This window comes from Stegostoma tigrinum, chromosome 8 (assembly GCF_030684315.1).
Source record: "Stegostoma tigrinum isolate sSteTig4 chromosome 8, sSteTig4.hap1, whole genome shotgun sequence".
Lineage (NCBI taxonomy): Eukaryota > Metazoa > Chordata > Chondrichthyes > Orectolobiformes > Stegostomatidae > Stegostoma > Stegostoma tigrinum.
Genome location: NC_081361.1, coordinates 45687436 through 45709140, shown reverse-complemented (window position 1 = coordinate 45709140; position 21705 = coordinate 45687436). Strand labels below are relative to the sequence as shown.

Below are 21705 nucleotides of genomic sequence, written 5' to 3'. Positions count from 1 at the left end.
TCAGATTTCACTCTTTTGGTGTTCTTCTTTCTGGGACTTACACAAAGGTCTCAGGATGTGGGTGTTTCTGGCTCAGGTAGGTTTCATTGCTCACCCCTAATTGCCTGGGGGTGGGGTGGAGGGGGAAATAAGAGTCAACCAAATTGCTGCAAGTGTGGTTTCGCATGTGGGTCAGATGAGGTGAGAATGGCAGGTTTCTTTCCCTCAAGAGCATTTGGTGAGCCATGGTCATCTGGAATTAAAAATCTGCTGATGTTTTTATTGCTGTGGCAAGATTTGAGCCTGGGTCCCCCGGACATTAGACTACCAATCCAGAAAGTCAGAGATAATGGGAACTGCAGATGCTGGAGAATCCAAGATAATAAAGTGTGAAGCTGGATGAACACAGCAGACCAAGCAGCATCTCAGGAGCACAAAAGCTGGCGTTTCGGGCCTAGACCCTTCATCAGAGAGGCTCTCTGATGAAGGGTCTAGGCCCGAAACGCCAGCTTTTGTGCTCCTGAGATGCTGCTTGGCCTGCTGTGTTCATCCAGCTTCACACTTCATAATCCAGAAAGTCAGCTAGCCGTAAAACCACAACACAACTGCTTCGGCTTGCCTGCAGTATTACAAAGCTTGGCTCAGTATAAATATCGATTTTGAAAAAAAATCTGCAAAGGTATAACCCAGACATTGAATTCATGCCAAGACTTTGCAACTAGCTTGAGTCCTGTAGTTTTTGTGATCTCATTTTCCTCAACCCTGAGACTAAAGAAATTAATCAGGTCTTTGCCACTAATTTTAGGATAATAGAAAAAAACATTGGGATTGTGCTTCTGACTGGAAGGTAGGCAACTTGACAGCAGTATTTTTGTCAAAAACTAATAATCACCCAAATTCCTACTTACTAGTAAGCTTAATGTCATTAAGAACATAATTGGAAAACTCCTGTTGTGGTAAGTGGAAGATGTCGTGTATATGCGGGAAAGAGATTCTTGCGAATACACTTTTCTGGAATTCTTTGGGAAATTGTGTTCCTTGTTAACACTGGAAATGCTGTGGAGTTACATTTGTATGAATACAAGAACTTTTGTTACTGTGTCATGTGAATATACAGATAGATAGTCATGCTCGAAGAGGCAGGCTCTATAAAACTGTCTGAACCAGAGAGAGCGAAATGTAGTTAAGGTTGGAACAGAACTAACATCGCAAGGGGTGATTGGTTGGTGCCATTTGAAATATGCTGTTCTACTGCTGTTTAGTAACACAAAAATTAGTTTTCTAGGTACAGAAGCAATAATATCCTAATTTGCATTTGACACCAAGTTGGAATCACAAATACTAGGAAGTGATTTAATCGTGTGCAAAAGGGGCTGTAGGGCTGTGGAGATAGTTTGACATGTGGGCAAATGCAAGGTCACATGATGTGGCCAGGGAGAGAAGTACTGAGAATATAAACTCATGGTTCTCTTCGAGGGACACAACTAAGCAATCTAGGAATTCACCCAAAGTATCATCGAAATGAACAACAAACAAAAACAGAAGTTGCTGGAAAAGCTCAGCAGATCTGGCTGCATCTGAGGAGGAAAAAAAGATCAGAGTTAATGTTTCTAGACTGGTGTCCCTTCTTCAGAACAGTTCTGAAGAAGGGTCACTGCACCCAAAACGTTAAACTCTGACGTTTTCTCCTTGGGTGGTGCCAGACCTGCTGAGCTTTTCCAGCAACTTCTGTTTGTGTTCCTGATTTACATCATCCACAGTTCCTTTGGTTTTTATCATAGAAATAAAGTTAGGTTCCCTCAGAGGGTGACTAAGAATCAAAAGCCAATATTAAGGTAAGTAAATTGGATCTTGGGATATATTGTGGAGGGGTGGAGCACAGATACCAGGAGATATCACAAGTCTACACGACACTGATGTGAACATGCCTGGAGTACTGACTCAGTTGGAATGCTTTATTTCTAAGGATATTCACATTTTGAAAGCTGTGCAGAAAATTGCAATTGAACTGAATTGAAGAGCCAATGATTGTTTACTCTGCAGAACAGAAAGTTCAATTCAAGATGCGTATAGGAAAAGAAACTGAAACTCCACCTCAACCAGTGCAACATTGAGGGCCGAAGGGCCTGTACTGCGCTGTATTGTTCTATGTTCTTCAGGCACTGCTGATTTTCCCTTCCCCCCCTCCTCTAACACAAACTAACCTTCAGGGCAAAGAAATGCCACCAAGACCATAGATGAACAAAGCAACTTTGTTAAGCATCTAGTTATTAATAGCAATTATTTGCATTTTGGAAGGGATGAAACTTTCTTGTTACTTTTTTTTGTGCCATCAAGGTTGTCACACTAATTATGCAGCCATGCCTTAGTGCCAAGGTCTTAGTTGTGGAATTCCCTTGGTTAAATTTTCCATCTCTTGAATACTGTTTCTTCCTTTAGGACACTGCTTAACACCTTTCTCTATGATCAACGTGTCAGTCATTTGACCTATTATCCACTGTGCAGCTCAGTGTCACATTCTACTGAAAATCTCAGCATGGCAACAGGTGGAGTTTGAATTCAATGAATAAATCTGAAAGTGATAACTGATATCAGTAATGACCCCCATGAACCTGTTTTCAGTTGCTGTTAAAAACCCATTTGACTCACTAATGTCTATAAGTTCCTGTAGAAGAATAAAATCTGCTATTCTTACTTGGTCAGGCTACATATGACTCCAGACCCGTAGCAACTGGTTGACTCTTAAGTGCCCTCTGCAATGGCCTACAAGCCACTCAGTTTAATCAAGCTTAACAGGAACATCAATAAGGGATAAAACAGATTGGACCACCAATGATGGACTTAGGGGCCAGAAATGATAATTGACAAAAATCAGTGCAGGCTCTTTTTTATTTACTGACCCCTACTGCGGTATCCCTCTACTATGTATGTACATTAAATGAGGACAGAATTGGGATGACACCCCATAAATTGAAGTGCTTTTTTGCTTGTGATCTCCAGGCCAGAACCACAGCTCACAGCTGGGAGGAGAGGATTTTAGGGATGAATTAAAATGTGCGTCAACCCTGTACTGAGCTCAGGCAGGTGGTCTTCTGGCTAAGTCGTGCCTTCAGGTGCAGTGGGTAGATGTACAGTTCATCTGAAACCCCTGTGGACAGTAGGAGGGAAGAAAACAGCCAATGTTTCTGGCTGTACTCTGTTATGCAATGACCCTGTTGGAAAGTCAGTTTATGCTGATGTGGAGTGAGGAAAGGACAGAGTTTGGACATGATGTATCCCACATTTTAAATAGCTTACTCACATTCAGCAACTGCCTTCTCAAATGAAGATTCACTAGTATGGCAACAAGTGTTGATTTTAAAAACGGGATGTGTGTCATTCTTTGGAAATCCTATTGTCTGTCTGAGGAACAGAAGAGTGAGCATTCACCATTCCAATTATTAAAATCAAATTTAAGTTTCAGGCATTTATTTACATTAATAAATCACAGACACCAAATCTGCTAAAGTATTTAAAAAACATTTTCTGTTGCTGAATGAAATAGGCATTTTCCTCCTTTTAATAAATCCGTTATCCGTTTAAACAGGGACATGACAAAATGCTGGGATTATATTGCTCTAAAAGGCATACTACTAGTTTCTGTAAAGGAATATCAACATCAAAAATAGATATATTCCTCATTGAATTTATTACAAACAAAATCATTTTAGTTATGACACATGACTTGAAAAAAATAAAATAAAAGCAATAGGGAAAGAACAAGTAAATAGAATTAGAGTTGATATTCCAATACAGAACTATTATTAGCAGGATCAGCTAAATAATTCCCTTAAGTGTTGGTACTGAAAATTAACAGACCATGCACTTTCCATTCATTTTAATGCTGAGGAATAAATGATGAGTGAATGAATGATTTGAAAGAGAGTTTATGGAATGAGTGGTTGCTTTGTCGTTACTTTGTCACTGTATTAATTAAATACACTAGCCGCATTGTTACAACCACATTTTCGTTTTAATCTGCAACTTTAGGCTGTTGAAAGTTTGAACAATGCTTACAAAAAGTGTGCAGTTACATGAACCAGGACCCCTCTCAATCCTTTAAACAGGGAGGGTATAGAGTAAGGAAATAATCCCTTTGGTATGTTATTCGAATTTTTCTGCAGACTATAAAACATTTTCATTATTCTTGTAATATTACGTGACTTTTTCCAGTATGTTTTGTTGTGTATATAGGTTGGACTATCTGGCAGTCAGTGTCCTCCAAGATTAATTATTTGAGCTAAGCATTTTTGAGGTAATACTTTTATGGAACTAAATCAATACGAAGATTATTATAGGTGAGCAATTCCAATAAAAGCACTGAAATAATAGTTCATAGACTCATAGAATCCATACGGTGAGGAATCAGGCCATTCGGCCCATCGAATCCACACTTCTCCTCTGAAGAGCATCCCACCCAAACCCACTCCTGTAACCCTACATATCCCATGGCTAATCCACCTAGCCTGCAAATCCCTGGACGTTGTGGGCAATTTAACATGGCCAGTCCATGTAAACTGCACATTTGTGGGAGGAAACTAGAGCACGATTGAGATCCAAACTTTATATTTTTAGGGGTACGATCTCGAGAAATAAAGGGTGAACAGAAGCAGTTGGTTCCTCTTGTTTTTATGTATTTGTTCTTGGAATGTGGTAAATTCTTGGAAAATGTACATTTAACTTTCACCTCCTGAAAGCTCCGAGAACACTTTTTGATATTAATTATCTCAGACTGGAGTCTGGTGTAAGCCATACTAGGAAGGTGCCCTTCTCTGAAACCACTAGTGACCCAGTTGAGTATTTTGTAACCATCGTGGCCCCGGTTATGTTGTCTCATACCAACCCACATCCCTCTGCCCAGCTGGCGGATTGTGTCCGATTCTGGACAGGGTACATAATGAATAATGCAAAGTCTTCAGAGAAACTTACCAGATTGGTTCTAGAAATTGGGTTAATAAATTATCATGGATAGTCTGGAGGTGCTGGAGTTATTCTCCTGACAACAAAGAAGAATAAGAGGATCAAAAATAGAGATTGGTGGAGAAACTCAGCAGGTCTGACAACATCTGTGGATAGAAAGCAGAGTTAATATTTTGGGTCCAGAGACCCATCCTCAGAACTGATTGTAGCTCAGAAAAGGTTGGTATGTATGCTGAAGATGGGTTGGGATGAGCAAGGATGGATGCCCAGAGAGGGAGAGAGAACTGCAGCTGGGCAGATAGAGAACTGGGTAAAGGTCAGCCTGGGAGAATCAATAGCTGCTAACAGTGCCCATTAGTGGCTTACAGTGGGTTGTGGCAGCAGTGCATCCCTTCGAACCACCTTCTGCTTTCTGATGCTGAATGTTCTTTAATTACAAAGGTCTTGGTTTTATCCCTCTGCACTTTCACCTCAATGAATTTCAGGCACAACATGTGTTGAATTCTTCTTCCATCACCTTTGCCTTTGTGCCCATCCCTTTGGCCAAAAGTCCTCTCACCATCCCTCAGACCCCTTCAGCCACCTCCGATACTGGCTCCCTCCACCTGGACCTCTCCCTCTGGCCTTTTACTGGTACTTGATCTTTTCATTGAGAACTGCAGATGTGACATTGGTCATATCAATTTTACTGACCTCCTCACCAATCCCAACCTATTTCCCTCTGAACTGACTGCACTCTGTGCTGTCAGATCCAACCCTGACTTTGTAATCAAGACTGATGACAAGCATGGTGTTGTTGTTGTCTGACATATTGACCTCTGGATTGCAGAGGCTGAGCGCCGACCTGCTCCTTCTACAGACACCTCCTCCTATCTCTCCCTGGACCATGACTCCTATCTCACTTTATTCTCTGATCTCCCACTCTCTGCTGCCTCCCAGCTCATAGTCCCCAGCTCTGCACAGCCCTCTTCTGCCTCCTTTCCAAAATCCACAAACAGGACTGCTCGGACAGACCCACTGTTACTGCTTGCTCCTGCCCTCCAAAACTCATCTCTTCCTAACTCGATTCAATTTCTTTTCTCTCCTTGTCCTGTCCCTTCCCACTTACATCTGCCACACCTCTCACACTTTATGTCAGCTTCAGAATTTCCAGTTTGTGGGCTCCAGCAGCCTCCTCTTTACCATGGACGTGCAATCCCTTTACACATCCATTCCTCACCCCTCAACCCCCCCCCCCCCCCCCCCCCCCCCACCATCAAGATGGTCTCAGGGCTCTCTGCTTCTCACATGAAAAAAAGCCTGAACTGTCCCCACTCTCCTTTGCCTGGCCAAGCTTATCCTCACCTTGAACAACTTCGCCTATAACTCTTCTCACTTTCTTCACATCAAAGGGATGGTCATGGTACCCACATGGGCCCTAGTCATACTTGTCTCTATGGGGGCTATGTGGAACATTCCTTGTTCCAGTCCTATTCTGGCCCCCATACACAATTCTTTCTCTGGTACAACAATGATATTATCAGTGCTGCTTCACTCTCTCTAGCTTAGAATCCATTTTCCTTCCAATTTCCAACGCACTTTCACATCACCTGGTCTATCTCTGATTCCTCCCTTACCTTTCTCAACATCTGTTTCCATTTCTGAGGATAGTCTGGCCACTAATATCCATTATCAACCCACCAACTCCTGCAGTTCGCTTGAGTGTACATCCTCACATCCTGCTTCGCTACAGCTCACTACTACTTCTCTCCTTTTTAGACACTTTTGAAAGTCATTTTCTTTGCCCCTTGACCTAACATATGTCCTTGGGATGTGTCGTTATGTTAAATGTGCTAGAGAAATATAAATTATTGTGTTCCTATTTGTGCAATGTGTTTGGGTGGTGTGGCTGTCATGGTTGAATAGCTGGCAGTGTATAAGCTGTGAGTTGTCAAGCTTATGTCAGATTGAGGTGTATGAGGCAGAGGTGGATCATGTGAATGTGATTGATAGTGAGCATTGTTAGGGGAGGGAGGGTATTCCTTTTGAAGTCACTGAATATTTTGTGTAGCCAGCTTCTTGAAGCTATCCTCCTGACATTGACATTAATGGCTATCTGCGACCAGTGCCTTGTGAGCATGAGCCTGGTCCTTTGTGGACATCGCTCCTACTTTTCACCTCCTCCATAAAGCCGATGCAGCGTTGAGGCCTTCTGTTTGCTATTTTTCACCTCCTTCGCTGTTTCCTAGCCAAGATTTACTGCCCAGATGACAAAACTACTCCAGCCGTAGTGCATTTTTCCTTCAAACAGGGCAGGCTGCTTTAAAGCTGTATCAGTGATAATGGGAACTGCAGATGCTGGAGAATCCAAGATAATAAAATGTGAGGCTGGATGTACACAGCAGGCCAAGCAACATCTCAGGAGCACAAGACTGATGAAGGGCCTAGGCCCGAAACGTCAGCTTTTGTGCTCCTGAGATGCTGCTTGGCCTGCTGTGTTCATCCAGCCTCACATTTTATTATTTTGCTTTAAAGCTGTCAGGTTAGCCCTAACACGTGTTCACTCCTCACAGGGATGTCCCACTACTTGGTTATCCAGCCAGCCTACAGTCTATGAATGTGCAGTACTTTGCCTGCATTGCAGTCATTGGCATTACCAGCCCCTGTGTCTGTTTTCAGGAGCTATTGTATTCCACTTTGTTATTTAATCACTGAGGTCTGTCATCAACAAGATGATGTTTATTGGCCCTCCTTTTTATTTGTTGTGTATTATATACCAACAGTCCTTTTGGTACAAAGGGCAGTTTATAGATTTTAACACACTTCCTGGCATTATAATGTGTTCATGTGTGATTGCTTTTAGTACATGTGCGAGTTGAAAGGTAAGTCTCTGGAGCCCATTTATTTAATTGCTCCAGAATGTGTAATAAACCTAAATGAAAAATCCTGTTCAGCAAGACATGTTTGTAATTTGAGTTTAAATAAAAAAAAGTTTTCTCCTTCCTTGGAGAAAAATATAACCCAATTACATTTTAATTTAGATCAGATATGATAAACCATTAGTGCTTTTCAAATGAAAGCCATCTTCATTGAGGGAAAGCTCCTGGATGCTTGCAGCAATATCTATTTGCCTGATCAAAATAAATATACATGACGGTTTGCTTCTTTGAGTAGAGTCAAAGGAAATGTAACTGAATTGTTATTAGTTGCATCAGTTTGTTTTTGCAGCACCTGTAACATAATAAAACACCCAAAGCACTTCATAGGAGCATTATAAATTAAAATATGATACCAGCCATACTGGGGGATATTAGGGTGGGTGATATAAAATCTGGTTAAATAGGAATGTTTTAAACTGTTTTAAAGGAGGAAGGTAAGATGGAGAAGCTGCAATGTTTTGGAAGAAAATTCCAAAGCTTGGGGCCCAGGCAGTTGACAAAAACTACAAATAATGGAATGAGTAAAATCAGGGATGCTCAGGAGGCCAGAATGCAAGGACTGAAAGTTTTTAAGGTGATTACAGAGGTGCAGAGAGGGAAGGCCATGGAGGAGTTTATATACGAGGGTGAGAGTATTACATTTGAGGCACTGCTTTAGCTTGTAGTAATGCAGGTCACTTTAATAAAGAGCTTACATTAACCTTGTAGATAAGAATATGCTGCAACATCTGTGGGAACTGATGAAGTCAGATTGTTGCAGTCCAGATTTTGCCTGGTCAACAGAATTTTGGTTTTAGTCCCCATTTCAGTGAAATATGAAAAATAGTTACATAATACTTGAGCCTACTTGAGTCATTATCTACCTCTCATTGGGTTTCAATTAAGCTGTTGGTTTTAATTCAGCACTTCCGTCCTCTACATGAGAATTGAGAGAAGTTTTGTTTATCAAATTAAATCTCATTGAGCAGGAAAGGTACTGTAGGAGCCATTCGATATAGTGGTGTTCAGACCTTCATAGATTTTACACAAATTAAAAGTGTCAGAAGCTGGAGATCAGCATGGGCTGAACTGTCCTGGAGGAACTGCATACAACATGGAGCACCGAAGTCCATTTTTTAATTATTTCGTCATGTTTTGTCATTCAAAACAATTTTGGTAAATAAATTGCTTTTCATTTTTAACTCAGATTTCCACTGAAGTGCCATAATTTATTCTTCTGTAATAGTTTGTGTAACACAAGTTTGAAAATGATAAAATATACAAAGGGCTTGACACTTAAACTTTATGCTGTTTTGTAATAATATGCAGCTAAGTGAGTCATCTGTGCATAAAACCAGAAAATGCTGGAAATAGTCACTGGGTTGAACAGCATCTGTGCAAAGCGAAAGAAGATTTATGTTTCACATTTGTGAACTTTTATCAGCGGACTGCAGTATGGATCTAATGCCTCACGTTTTAAAAAAAAGCTTTCTATCATAAAGAAGACAGAAGTAGATGGCAGTGAAAAGGCCATTTAATCCATTCTGTTTGTGCTGACTGCAAAGAAGCTGTCCAGTCCAGTCCCACATCTGGCTCTTTGTCCTTAGTCCTGCAGTTTCTATATTATCTCAAGTGCATCTCCAAATTTGTTTAACTGAACCTTAAGTAACTGGCTGGAATCTCACCCCATCCATGCTAGTGGACTGGCAGGTAGGAGACATATTAAATCAGGTACTCTGGCAGTACGTATCTGTGCTGATATCCCACTGGAACATGATAGATGTAAGGTGCCACTCAGTCAATCAAAACAATTAACGTCCATTACTATCACCTAGGGATCTCCACCCATTTGCACATCAGTCCTGGCTTGCTCACCCTGCAGATGTGGCCCTGCCTTCAACCTTGCAGCTGGGTGATAGTGCTGATCGTTCCACAGAAATCTCTATTCATGGTATCTTCTTCTAACATTCGTCAGAATAATTTGAAGCACTTTACACAAAATTTATTTTGAAGAGCAAATACTATTGGCAAATGCAGCAGGACACAAGATCCCACAAGTCGTGCTGAACTGAGTGATCAGTTAATTATTTTTGTATTTTGGTTCCACTAATAGAGGGAGGAATGCTGACCAGAACACTACAAGGATTTCTTGCTGAGGGATCATTCAGTTCAACAGTTCAGGTATGAGAAAGTGGAAAACAGTGAACAGTGAAAACCTAAGGAAGTAAAATGGCAATATCTGCGTCACGCCATCTTACCCAGAGCTTGGATTGTGTTGTGGTTTATAGATAGAGAAAATTTCATTTCTGTCATCCTAATAGATTGCTAATGAAAATTACACAATAAGATACCAAATAAATAACAATCCAAGTTTCTGATTCCAAGCTGTATGACTGTATGGTTAGAAGAGCATAGAAGAGAAATATAGCATCCTTCAAAATCACCCTCACTCAGGCGCATTTCTTAGATGCAGTTAGGTGCCTTGAGTTCCACTTTCTCCACATTCAACATTGCCATTATTCTTCAAGGTGCATATTTGGAGATGTTTAATGGAAAGATGACATAACAGTTCTCTGTACTGATTCAGTTGAAATCAGTGACTTCAAGCAATTGGTTTTATAGCACCACAAATAACCCTCCGTTGAGGATTTATTTTTATTCATTCATGGGATATGGACATAGCTGGTGAGGTCAGCATTTATTGCCCATCCCCAGCTGATCTTGAGAATGACTTCAATGTGTAAATCTTTGACTTTATACTGTGTAGCTGTTTGGAATCTGTAAAATTTTAACAGCAACTCATAAAATAAAACTTTCGACTGGTGATGCATTGCAAAATTTCCAATTCAGAATAATTTGATCAGAGAAGCTAAATCATATCCACCTTTTAAATTGAAGTGTTTTAATGAGTATTTTAAGAAGTTGCTGAGAGAAAGGTAATGCACTGAGTACAATATAGGTAGTGTATATTTTTGAAGAACTTCAGTTGAAGTGAGGACCGAAATTAGCTGCTAATAGCATTAGATGTAAGAATTACTGGTAATTAATACTAGTTTAGAAGAAATTATTTATTGTCTACAGGAATGGGAAATGTACCCAATGTTCATATATGCACACTTTTTTCAGACTTCTAGTGACATACAACACAATGTCTTATTTTATTCTCTGCTTCCTTACCCAATGGCTCACCACCACCAATATGGCACACTGGCCACAAATTATACTTCCCTGCATGCTTTTAGGTCTACAATAATCCTGTTCAAATTAGTTAATAGACCATTTTGTTCAAGCTTAAATGCTGACAAAGCTGAAATATCTTGTGGAAGCTATCCAAGGCCTGCTCAATAAAGTTCTGGAAGCTTCACATTTAGAAATGACAGACAGGACCTAGAAATGCACCCAAACTACTGAGTTCAGACTGACAGCATTTTTACTTTAGCAAGGGCTCAATGCGAGAGTTATGAATTTTAGATTTGTTGAATATGCACTCGGAGAATGGATATGGAATAAAAACTGACAAAATTGGCAGTTATTTAAATCTCAAGTCCTTTAAATATTAGAAAAGACAACCCCTATCAATGAGAGAAAAAATAAAATTGGGCTATGAATGTTTAAAAATCCCTAATGCTTTAAAAAAAGTTATTGGTTTGATCTGTCAGTGAGAAGAGAAGTAAAGGGTGTTTTCTAATCCATCTGCTCAGAGACTTCTTGCGCACCTTTGGAGTAGGCAGGACATGAAACCAGTCTTCCTGGCTCAGAGATATGGGCACTGACAGGAAATGAAAAAAAAACTGGTCAATATGTTACAACAGCTGTTTGTTGATATTGTGTCAAGGGCTATTATTATATATTGTAAATGCTTGCCCATTGACCTATTATTGTCTCATTAGGTGATCCTAAGTTCACAGTTTGATTGGCAAGTCAAATAAATTTAGCTTCATGGAGGTTCACTACTTGGTGGGAGTTCTGTTATAAAGTGAAAACTATAATAGACAGTTTTAGAAGTTTATTTTAATTCATGGAGCCTGAGTTATGCCCACAATGGATATTGGGTGAGTTGACATGGAGAATGTAAGGACAAAGGGCATGTTGAAATGAGGGGCCTTTTTAGGGTGGTAAAGCATGGATTAATATGAAGGGTATAGGAGCTGTTGGGTATGGTTGGGGAGGAATGGGATGAATTTGCAAGGATGGGGCAAGGGAAGTGAGTGGGGAGAGAGGGTGTGTATAGGGTAAAGTCTATAAGTGACTAATAGCACACAAAACAATTACAAGCAAAATTCCAGAGAACCACTCATTGACAGCTCGTATAGCTGTCCTCAGTCTGCCTCCAGGGACGACAGGCCTGACTACTTCCCTCTGCTATACACCCTCTCCCACTCCACCCTCTCCCACTGCTAATGAATAAAACTAGAAAGCACTATTGAGAAGTGAAGAGACCAGTGACATTTGATAGCTGGAGGCAATAGTGACTGATTTGTGAAGTATCTAATGCTTGAAAATCTCAGGTATTAAATAAATGTTCAGATCCTTCCTGGGTCTTAAAACAATTTGTTTGTAAAATAAAACCCACACAATGGAAAGAAAAATAAAGAATGGTTGATACTTCTAAAGTTTTTGAACCATGTCAGATCACGGTCTAAAGCATATACTATGCATCAACTGCATGGAGTAAGAACGGTAAAGACCCTGTCCTGCTGCCCTTTCACTCAAGAGAAAGGCCTTCAGGAAGGAAGTAGGGAATAAATCAGCAATAGTGAGGTAGATTGAAAGTGTTCAAATCTGACTCTGCTGAGTCAGCTCTCATTTTTCTGAGTCAGTGCCGGCTTCCTTTCCATTCTTGAAAATAAGTGATTCTTTTGTATGTACATAAACTTCACAGAATTGATATGGTTGAATGACATTTTCATTATGTGGGAAGTTTCTCACAGTATTTTTGAATTAAAAAATTCAATTAAGTTTTGAATTAATTCTGCTCATCTGAAAGCAGTTTTTTAGAAATTTGAAGAGGCATAACAGTTTGTTAGATTAAAGTTCAATGACCTGTAGAAGTTATAACCTCCACAGCTAGAGATGAGATATATAAGAAAGGAGCCTCAAAGGAACATGAGTAGCATGTTTCAAATCTGATTTTAATTTGTGAACCACATTAAACACTTTTAAGTGCCTCCATTAAATATTCCTTATCACTATTGATCTCTTAGATGTGTCCATGGTTGTACTACTACATGAAGCTGAAAGATCAAATCACTAACTGCATTCTTAAATATGAAAGGAACATTTTAAAGCAAAAGAAAACATCTAAGTCTCAAAAAGCTCTCAGCAAACCTTTTTTGAATAAAAGATTTTTGAAGCTTGTTGTCACTTAAGTTCATCTATTTCTGATGTCTAATTCATCTTGCAGATGCACAGCTTGGCTCGACTTTGAGGTCAGCTTTGGGCATCCACATTGTGTTATAACAGAATTAACTCGGTGTAATAGAAATTTACACAGCATATAAATGAATACATTATGAAATGGTGTTATGTTTTTGGCTTTATTGAGAAACCTTGGTGAGGAGCTGAACTCCCAAGATACTTAACATGGCTGTTGTTAAAAGGAGTAATGATTACTGGCAGCAAATGTGCCATTCCTCATGCTATTCTCATGATTGCAAAGAAAGAGAAACCATAGGAAAAAAATATATAGGAAAGGGTTGGTTCAATGTTTTGAGAAGATCTGACTTCAAGAATATGATTTCCTCGAGATATATGGACCACAAAGGTTCTACAAAAAATTACTGAGCCATATATTAGTCAAAATGCTTCAGAAAAGACACAAAAGAGTTGAGCTGTTACCGCAAGGTGACTTACTAGTCTGTCAATGACAATGGAGTTCGCTACCCCTATAAACTTTTATTATGCAGTTTCACTTTAGACAGCCACAGAGATTCTCTGTAATTTGTATGTCAATGTATGCCAATGGCCCACGTATAACTGAGGCATTCTCCAGGGGGTCTGAAAAATATCACAGCCATTCAGATCTCTGGCTGACCACCTTGAAGCCTGGGATGCCATTGATAGCACCCATGTTGTTTTGTAGGATCCAGCAGACAGCTTCTTCAACATGCTGGCTACACTTCCGGAATTTTGCCCTTCCTGGAAGCTTCAAGGAAGAAATTATATGTTCATGAGTGAGTCTGGATAATCTGGGCTGTGTGTTTGGTACTGTAGATAGTCTCTTCTTAAGAGCTGGCACTTAAAGGGATGGACCAAGTTAGCAGATGAATATCCTCAGCTTGTCCTTGGTACAAGACTGCCAGTAGACAGCACTGGGGAAATCTACTAGTACTATACAGCTCAAAAAGCAATGAGCACTAAACCAGTCAGCTTGTGGAATTTTTTATTACCAGTGACTCAATTAAATTCTCAATGTGTGAACAGCCAGGTGAAGGAGGCTAAAATTACAGCATAGAAACCCCATCAATCCTCATTTCATTTCATATTAAAACCACCAGTAATTTATTGTAACTTTATGAATGTTAGTTTATTTAAATACAGAATGGCTGACTGACTGACTGTGGTACCAGGTGTACTGTTGTGAAAGTTATGAACTATCACTAAACCTCAAGCTATGATCCTATTTGGTGATACCTCTTTTTTTGAAATTTTAAGACAGACAAAATCTACCTTACTACATGAAGTCAACAGTCCCAATTGGGAAGGGGCATCACTTCCAGAGTTATAGTCAGCATTCCCGGTCTAAGTGGGCGCACATTTCATGCTGCAGATACTAGGTCTGTAGAAGCACACCCTTTTTAATGCACCTTTCTGCTGGAAACTAGTTGGCATCAGGGTTAAAAATTAAAAACTTTCCACATATTGTTTCAGTTAATCTTTTGTGATCCAAGCTTACAATAAATTACTGGTGGTTTTAATATGAAATGAAATGAGGATTGATGGGGTTTCTATGCTGTAATTTTAGCCTCCTTCACTGGCTGTTCACACATTGAGAATTTAATTGAACATAAGCACTACAAGGAGTAAGTGCTAAGACAAATGATTATATATAAAATGTGTGGCCCGTTGCAGTAGATGATTAGTGTGACCTTAGCGCGATTGGTGATTCCAGTGTTGCTGCCATTTGTCAAAGAACAATTTTTCAAGGCACGAGACAAAGTGTGTATTTTATCTGACCTCAGCACCATGGTCACTGCTGCCTGCTGTCTGATTTCCCCTGTCAGATTCCTATGCTTTGAAGGACTTTAACCATGTTCTACAACAACAGTGCGTGACCTTAAAACCAGCAGTTTGTTTTGGCTTAAGCATGTTGGAAAATCATCCGGGGTGATGTGAAACAGTGGTCCTGGTTGCTTTTCCACAATGTTCAACATTGAGGCAAAGATAGGGTGATAAGCCAAGGCTTCTTCACCAGGATAGGGGCGTCCAAAACTAGAGAGTACAGGTTTAAGATAATAAAATGTGAGGCTGGATGAACACAGCAGGCCAAGCAGCATCTCAGGAGCACAAAAGCTGACGTTTCGGGCCTAGACCCTTCATCAGAGAGGGGGATGGGGTGAGGGTTCTGGAATAAATAGGGAGAGAGGGGGAGGCGGACGGAAGATGGAGAGAAAAGAAGATAGGTGGAGAGGAGAGTATAGGTGGGGAGGTAAGGAGGGGATGGGTCAGTCCAGGGAAGACGGACAGGTCAAGGAGGTGGGATGAGGTTAGTAGGTAGGAGATGGAGGTGCGGCTTGGGGTGGGAGGAAGGGATGGGTGAGCGGAAGAACCGGTTAGGGAGGCAGAGACAGGTTGGACTGGTTTTGGGATGCAGTGGGTGGAGGGGAAGAGCTGGGCTGGTTGTGTGGTGCAGTGGGGGGAGTGGACGAACTGGGATGGTTTTGGGATGCGGTGGGGGAAGGGGAGATTTTGAAGCTTGTGAAGTCCACATTGATACCATTGGGCTGCAGAGTTCCCAAGCGGAATATGAGTTGCTGTTCCTGCAACCTTCGGGTGGCATCATGGTGGCACTGCAGGAGGCCCATGATGGACATGTCATCTAAAGAATGGGAGGGGGAGTGGAAATGGTTTGCGACTGGGAGGTGCAGTTGTTTATTGCGTACTGAGCGGAGGTGTTCTGCAAAGCGGACCCCAAGCCTCTGCTTGGTTTCCCCAATGTAGAGGAAGCCACACCGGGTACAATTGATACACATTGGCAGATGTGCAGGTGAACCTCAGCTTAATATGGAAAGTCATCTTGGGGCTTGCGATAGGGGTGAGGGAGGAGGTGTGGGGGCAAGTGTAGCATTTCCTGCGGTTGCAGGGGAAGGTGCCGGGTGTGGTGGGGTTGGAGGGCAGTGTGGAGCGAACAAGGGAGTCACGGAGAGAGTGGTCTCTCCGGAAAGCAGACATGGGTGGGGATGGAAAAATGTCTTTGGTGGTGGGGTCGGATTGTAGATGGCTGAAGTGTCAGAGGATGATGCGTTGTATCCGGAGGTTGGTGGGGTGGTGTGTGAGAACGAGGGGGATCCTCTTAGGGCGGTTGTGGCGGGGGCTGGGTGTGAGGGATGTGTTGCGGGAAATGTGGGAGACGCGGTCAAGGGCGTTCTTGACCACTGTGGGGGGAAAGTTGTGGTCCTTAAAGAACTTGGACATCTGGGATGTGCGGGAGTGGAATGCCTCATCGTGGGAGCAGATGCGGCAGAGGCGGAGGAATTGGGAATAGGGGATGGAAATTTTGCAGGAGGGTGGGTGGGAGGAGGAGTATTCTAGGTAGCTGTGGGAGTCGGTGGGCTTGAAATGGACATCAGTTATAAGCTGGTTGCCTGAGATGGAGACTGACAGGCCCAGGAAGGTGAGGGATGTGCTGGAGATGGCCCAGGTGAACTGAAGGTTGGGGTGGAAGGTGTTGGTGAAGTGGATGAACTGTTCGAGCTCCTCTGGGGAGCAAGAGGCGGTGCCGATACAGCCATCAATGTAACGGAGGAAGAGGTGGGGTTTGGGGCCTGTGTAGGTGCGGAAGAGGGACTGTTCCACGTAACCTACAAAGAGGCAGGCATAGCTGGGGCCCATGCGGGTGCCCATGGCCACCCCCTTTGTACAGTACAGGTTTAAGGTGAGAGGGGAAAGATTTAAATGGGATCTGAGGGGTAACCTTCTCACATAGAATGAATTGCCAGATGAAGTGGTAGAGCCAGGTACAATGACAACATTTAAAAGACATTTGGACAGGTACATGAATAGGAATGGTTTAGAGGGATGTGGGCCAACCACAAGCAATAGGGCTAGTTTTGTATGGGGTGGTATGGATGAGTTGAACCAAACAGTCTGTTTCTGTGTGTATTGAATCTGTGAAACTACGAATTACATCAAATCCTGAAATGTGTACCCCTGCCCCCTTCACGTATTCTTGGGCTAAAGACCTTATGAGCTCAGGGAAACCTCCAGACTTGCATGTGTTTGCCAGGTCATCATGGGAAAGACGTGAATCTTGTATTTGTACAGAGGATGCTTTTGTGCTCATTTGAACTGCTGTAGCTTATCACCACCTTATCCAGGGATGAGCAATAAATTATTGGGCCAGTCGACAACACTCTCACATCCGATGAATGAATGAATTTCTAAGAAAAGCCCTGAATGTGCTTCAAGCCATGTGCGAAAGAGGAGTGGTCCTTAGTGGAGTGAATGGGACCACAGTTGGTCAGAGGGTACCACTCCAGTCAGTCAAGGGACTCAGCTGTTATAGTTGAAGGGATTGGCCTTATCTATTAGATGCTTGACCCTACCAGTCTGAGGTATGCCCATGCCCATGCAATTTGGGATTGGCCGTGGGCAGTTCTGCAGGTCAAATACAAGCAATATTGAGTTAGAGGTTGGTCAGTCAGAGTGCAGTGGAGAAATCACAAAATCAGAGTCTTGGAATTGTTATGATGCAGAAGGAGACATTTGGCCCGTCATGCCAGTTCCAGTTCTATTACTGACTGTCATTTGTCCTGCCATTCTCCCATATCCCTGCACACCATTTTCTGGCCAAATAATCATCTAATAAATTCTTGGATGCCTGGGTTGAGCCTGCCTCCATTACATTTCTAGGCAGTGCAGTGTATTCCCTAACTACTCACTGTGTGAGAAAGGTTTTTTTTCTCACATCGCCCTTGCTTCAGTTTAAATCTGTGTTCACTCATTCTTGTTTCTTTTACAAGTGGGAACAGTTCTGCCCCACGTATTCAGTCCAACCTGCTCATGATTTTGGAAACCTCTATCACATTTCCTGCAGCATTCTCTCCAAGGAGAACAGTCCCAACCCCTTCACTCTAACATCATAATGATATATCAGTTGGGTTGGCTAGGCTGTGGTCATTTGAGGCTGCCCTCCCAAAACAGACTGGGTGGGTGGGCCCTGGTTAGCCCCTGGGGCTTCAGTCAGTAATAATCAGGGGGAATACCAGGGGGCAGTCCACAGAGTCCAGAGGTAATTGGGGAACTTAAATCTGAGGTGGTGCCTGGAGTGAAGTCAAGGTCCTTCGGCACACTCTCACTGTGCTACTGATGCCGAGTATCTATGTCTAGAGTGAAGGAGTGCAGGTCCTGTGTATAACTGACAGACACTGAGTGTTCTGGATCTCGCTCCCCACAGCAGTCTCCACCTATTGAAGGAGACAGCCAGATGCACACACCCTATAGCCAGCCTGGTACTCATAGTGTTCATGGACTCCTCCATCCTTCGACCCAGTTTACTGGCTGCTTGTGTCAAACCTGCTTGCTGCCCCGTGCTTGTCTCTGCAGATTGATAAAGTCATGAAGGACTGAGGTCAGGAATTGGTCTTCTACCAAGGGATGAAGAGGGGCCTGGTCTCTGGCAGTTCTGTGTTAGAGACCTAGGGCTGTTTCTTCCTCACCCAGCTGCAGAGAGCTGTCAGTGATATGTTCACCAGACGGTGCTCCTGAGTATGGTCAAGCTTTTGTTCCCACCGAGTGAATGTCTGAGTGGTTTTTGCCTTCTGGTGCATCCTTGGAGGGTTCAATGGATTCTTCCTCAAAGTAGTTGTGCAACCCTGGCCCCTTCTTCATTGGGTCCCACTGGTGTCTGCATGAGAGAACAGGGGGAATTAGTTGCCAACGATGTATGAAACGTTATGCAGGCTACGAATGACCTAGCAGTTGTGGAAAGGGGAGCAAAGCACTGCACAGCAGAATGAAGCTTATGGCATGGTTTGTCCACTGAGATCTCTCCAACGCCACATGAGCATTCATGCTGTTCTCTGGGCAGCTCTGCTACTTTCTCCTCATAACAAGTGAGGAGTCTGATGCCTCACATCTCCCCCATCCCTATTAACCTTGGACCTTTTGACTAATTCTTACTGCAATGAGAGAAAGGAAGAGATTGAGCATGAAGGAAGTGCATGGAGGAGCTGATAGGAGGCATCCAGTGAATATGATGCATGCAATAGTGAGAGATGCAGGGCATGAATCTTGGTGAGCTGTGTGTGCATTGGCAGAGTTAGAATGAATAAATGTGAGTGAGGTGACAAAACGGAGATCTTTGTAAGGCCACCAGCGACGCCAAGATACTGGACTGGAGACCCAAGCTAACCAGTCAAATACACATCAACTGTAGCATGGCATGCATGATACATTGGGCTACAAAGCAAAGTCGAGTAGAATTGCTGACAACAATGCATCCCTCCCTGATGAGCTCAATGCATTCTGTGCTTATTTTGAACAGAAGGCCAGTGAAATGATGTCACCTCCCCCGACAGTGTCGGGTACACCTCGCGCCTATAACCATAATCACCACCACACACATCAAATCGGCCTTTTTGAGGGTGAACCCACGGAAGGCGACTGGCCTGGATGGAGTCCCTGGCTGTGCACTCAGATCCTGTGCGGGAACAGCTGGCAGGAGTATTTACAGACATCTTTAACCTCTCCTTACTACAATGTGACGTTCCCACATGCTTCAAGAAGACCACTATCATGCTGATGCCTGACTTTTCTTTGGCAATGTGCCTCAATGACTATCGCCCAGTGGCTCTGACATCCAGCATTGTGAAGTGCTTTGAGAGGTTAGTCATGGCACACATCAACTCCAGCCTCTCAGATTGCCTTGATCCTCTATAATTCACCCGCCGCTGCAATAGGTCCACGGCAGATGCTACCTCCCTCGCCCTATACTCACCCCTACAACATTTGGATATCAAGGATGCCTAATCAGATTCCTATTTATTGAATTTAGTTCCACCTTCAACACCATAATTCCAACAAAACTCGCCTCCAAACTCTGAGACCGAGGACTCTGCTCCCCTCTCTGCAGTTGGATCCTTGACTTCCTCCCTCATAGACCACAACCAGTAGGCTCGATCTAAACAACAACGAAACTGTGCACAGGAAGGAGATAGACAGCTTAGTGGCATTGCGTTAGGACAACAAAGAAGCTGGTCATCGACTTCAGGAAGTTGGAGGTGATCAAGAGTTACAAGTTCCGAGGAGTAAATATCACCAATGATCTATCCTGGTCCATCCACATCGCACTACAGACAAAGTATACCAATGCCTCTACTTCCTTAGCAAGTAAAGGAAATTCGACATGTCCACAATGGCTATTACCAATTTTTATACCAATTCTATCCCAATGCATCTTAACTTGGTATGGTAACTGCGCTGTGTGAAACCACAAGAATGTAGAGTTGTAAATGCAGCCCAGTCCATCATGAAAACCAGCCACCCATCCATTAGCTCTATGTACACCTCCTGCTGCCAACGTAATGAAAGACCCCTCCCACTACGGTTATACTCTCTTCCACTGGGCAGAACATACAAAAGCTTGAAAAGATGTACCAACAAATTTAAGAACAGCTTCTTCCCTGCTGTTATCAGGCTCATGAATAGATCTCTCATATACTACAGTTGATCTTTCTCTGCACCTTCGCTATAGCTGTAACACTATATTCTGCACTCAGTTCTATTGCTTTAATGTTTTGTTTTGCTCATTTGTGGGATGTGGGTGTCGCTGATTGGCCAGTATTTATTGCCTATCCCTAGTGGCCCCCTTGAGAAGATGGTGGTGAGCTGCCTTCTTGAACTGCTGCAGTCCACCTGAAGTTGTTGGCCCACAATGCTATTAGGGAAGGAATTCCAGGATTTTGACCCAGGAACATTATATTTCCAAGTCAGGATACTGAGTAGCTTGGAGGGGAACTTGTGATTCCATATATCGGCTGCCCTTGTCCTCCTAGATGAAAGTGATTGTCGGTTTCGGAGTGGAGGGAATGGATGCTTGTGGATGTAGTGCTATTCAAGCAGGCTGCTTTGTCCTGGATGGTGTCAAGCTTCTTGAGTGTTATTGGGGCTGCACTCATCCAGGCAAGTGGGGAATATTCCATCACACTCCCGACTTGTGCCTTGCAGATGATGGACAGGCTTTGGGGAGTCAGGAGGTGAGTTACTCACCGCAGTATTCCCAGCTTTTGACCTGCTCTTGCAGTCACTGTTCTTGTGGTGAGTCCAGTTGAGTTTCTAGTCAATGATAACTCCCCAGGATGTTGATATTGGGGGATTCAGTAATGCTAACGCCATTGAATATCAAGGGATGGTCATTGGATTGTCTCTCTCGTTGGTATGATCATAGCCTAATATTTGTATAGCACAAATGTTACTTGCCACCTGTCAGCATAAGCCTGGATATTGTCTAGATCTTGTTGCATTTGAACATGGATTGCTTCAGTGTTTGAGGAGTCACGAATGATGCTGAACATTATGCAATCATTGGTGAGTATCCCCAATTTTGATGTTAACTAGAGAAGAGGTCATCGATGAAGCTGCTGAAGGTGGTTGGGCATAACTCCTGCAGCACTGTCCAGGATCTGGCATGACTGACCTCTAACAACCACAA

General features: G+C 42.6%; 1 protein-coding gene across 1 annotated transcript in view; it reads left to right on the top strand.

Annotated features, from left to right (window-relative positions):
* nmnat2 (nicotinamide nucleotide adenylyltransferase 2) overlaps positions 1–21705 on the top strand; it is a 219349-nt gene that overhangs the window by 15219 nt on the left and 182425 nt on the right. The window lies entirely within an intron of this gene.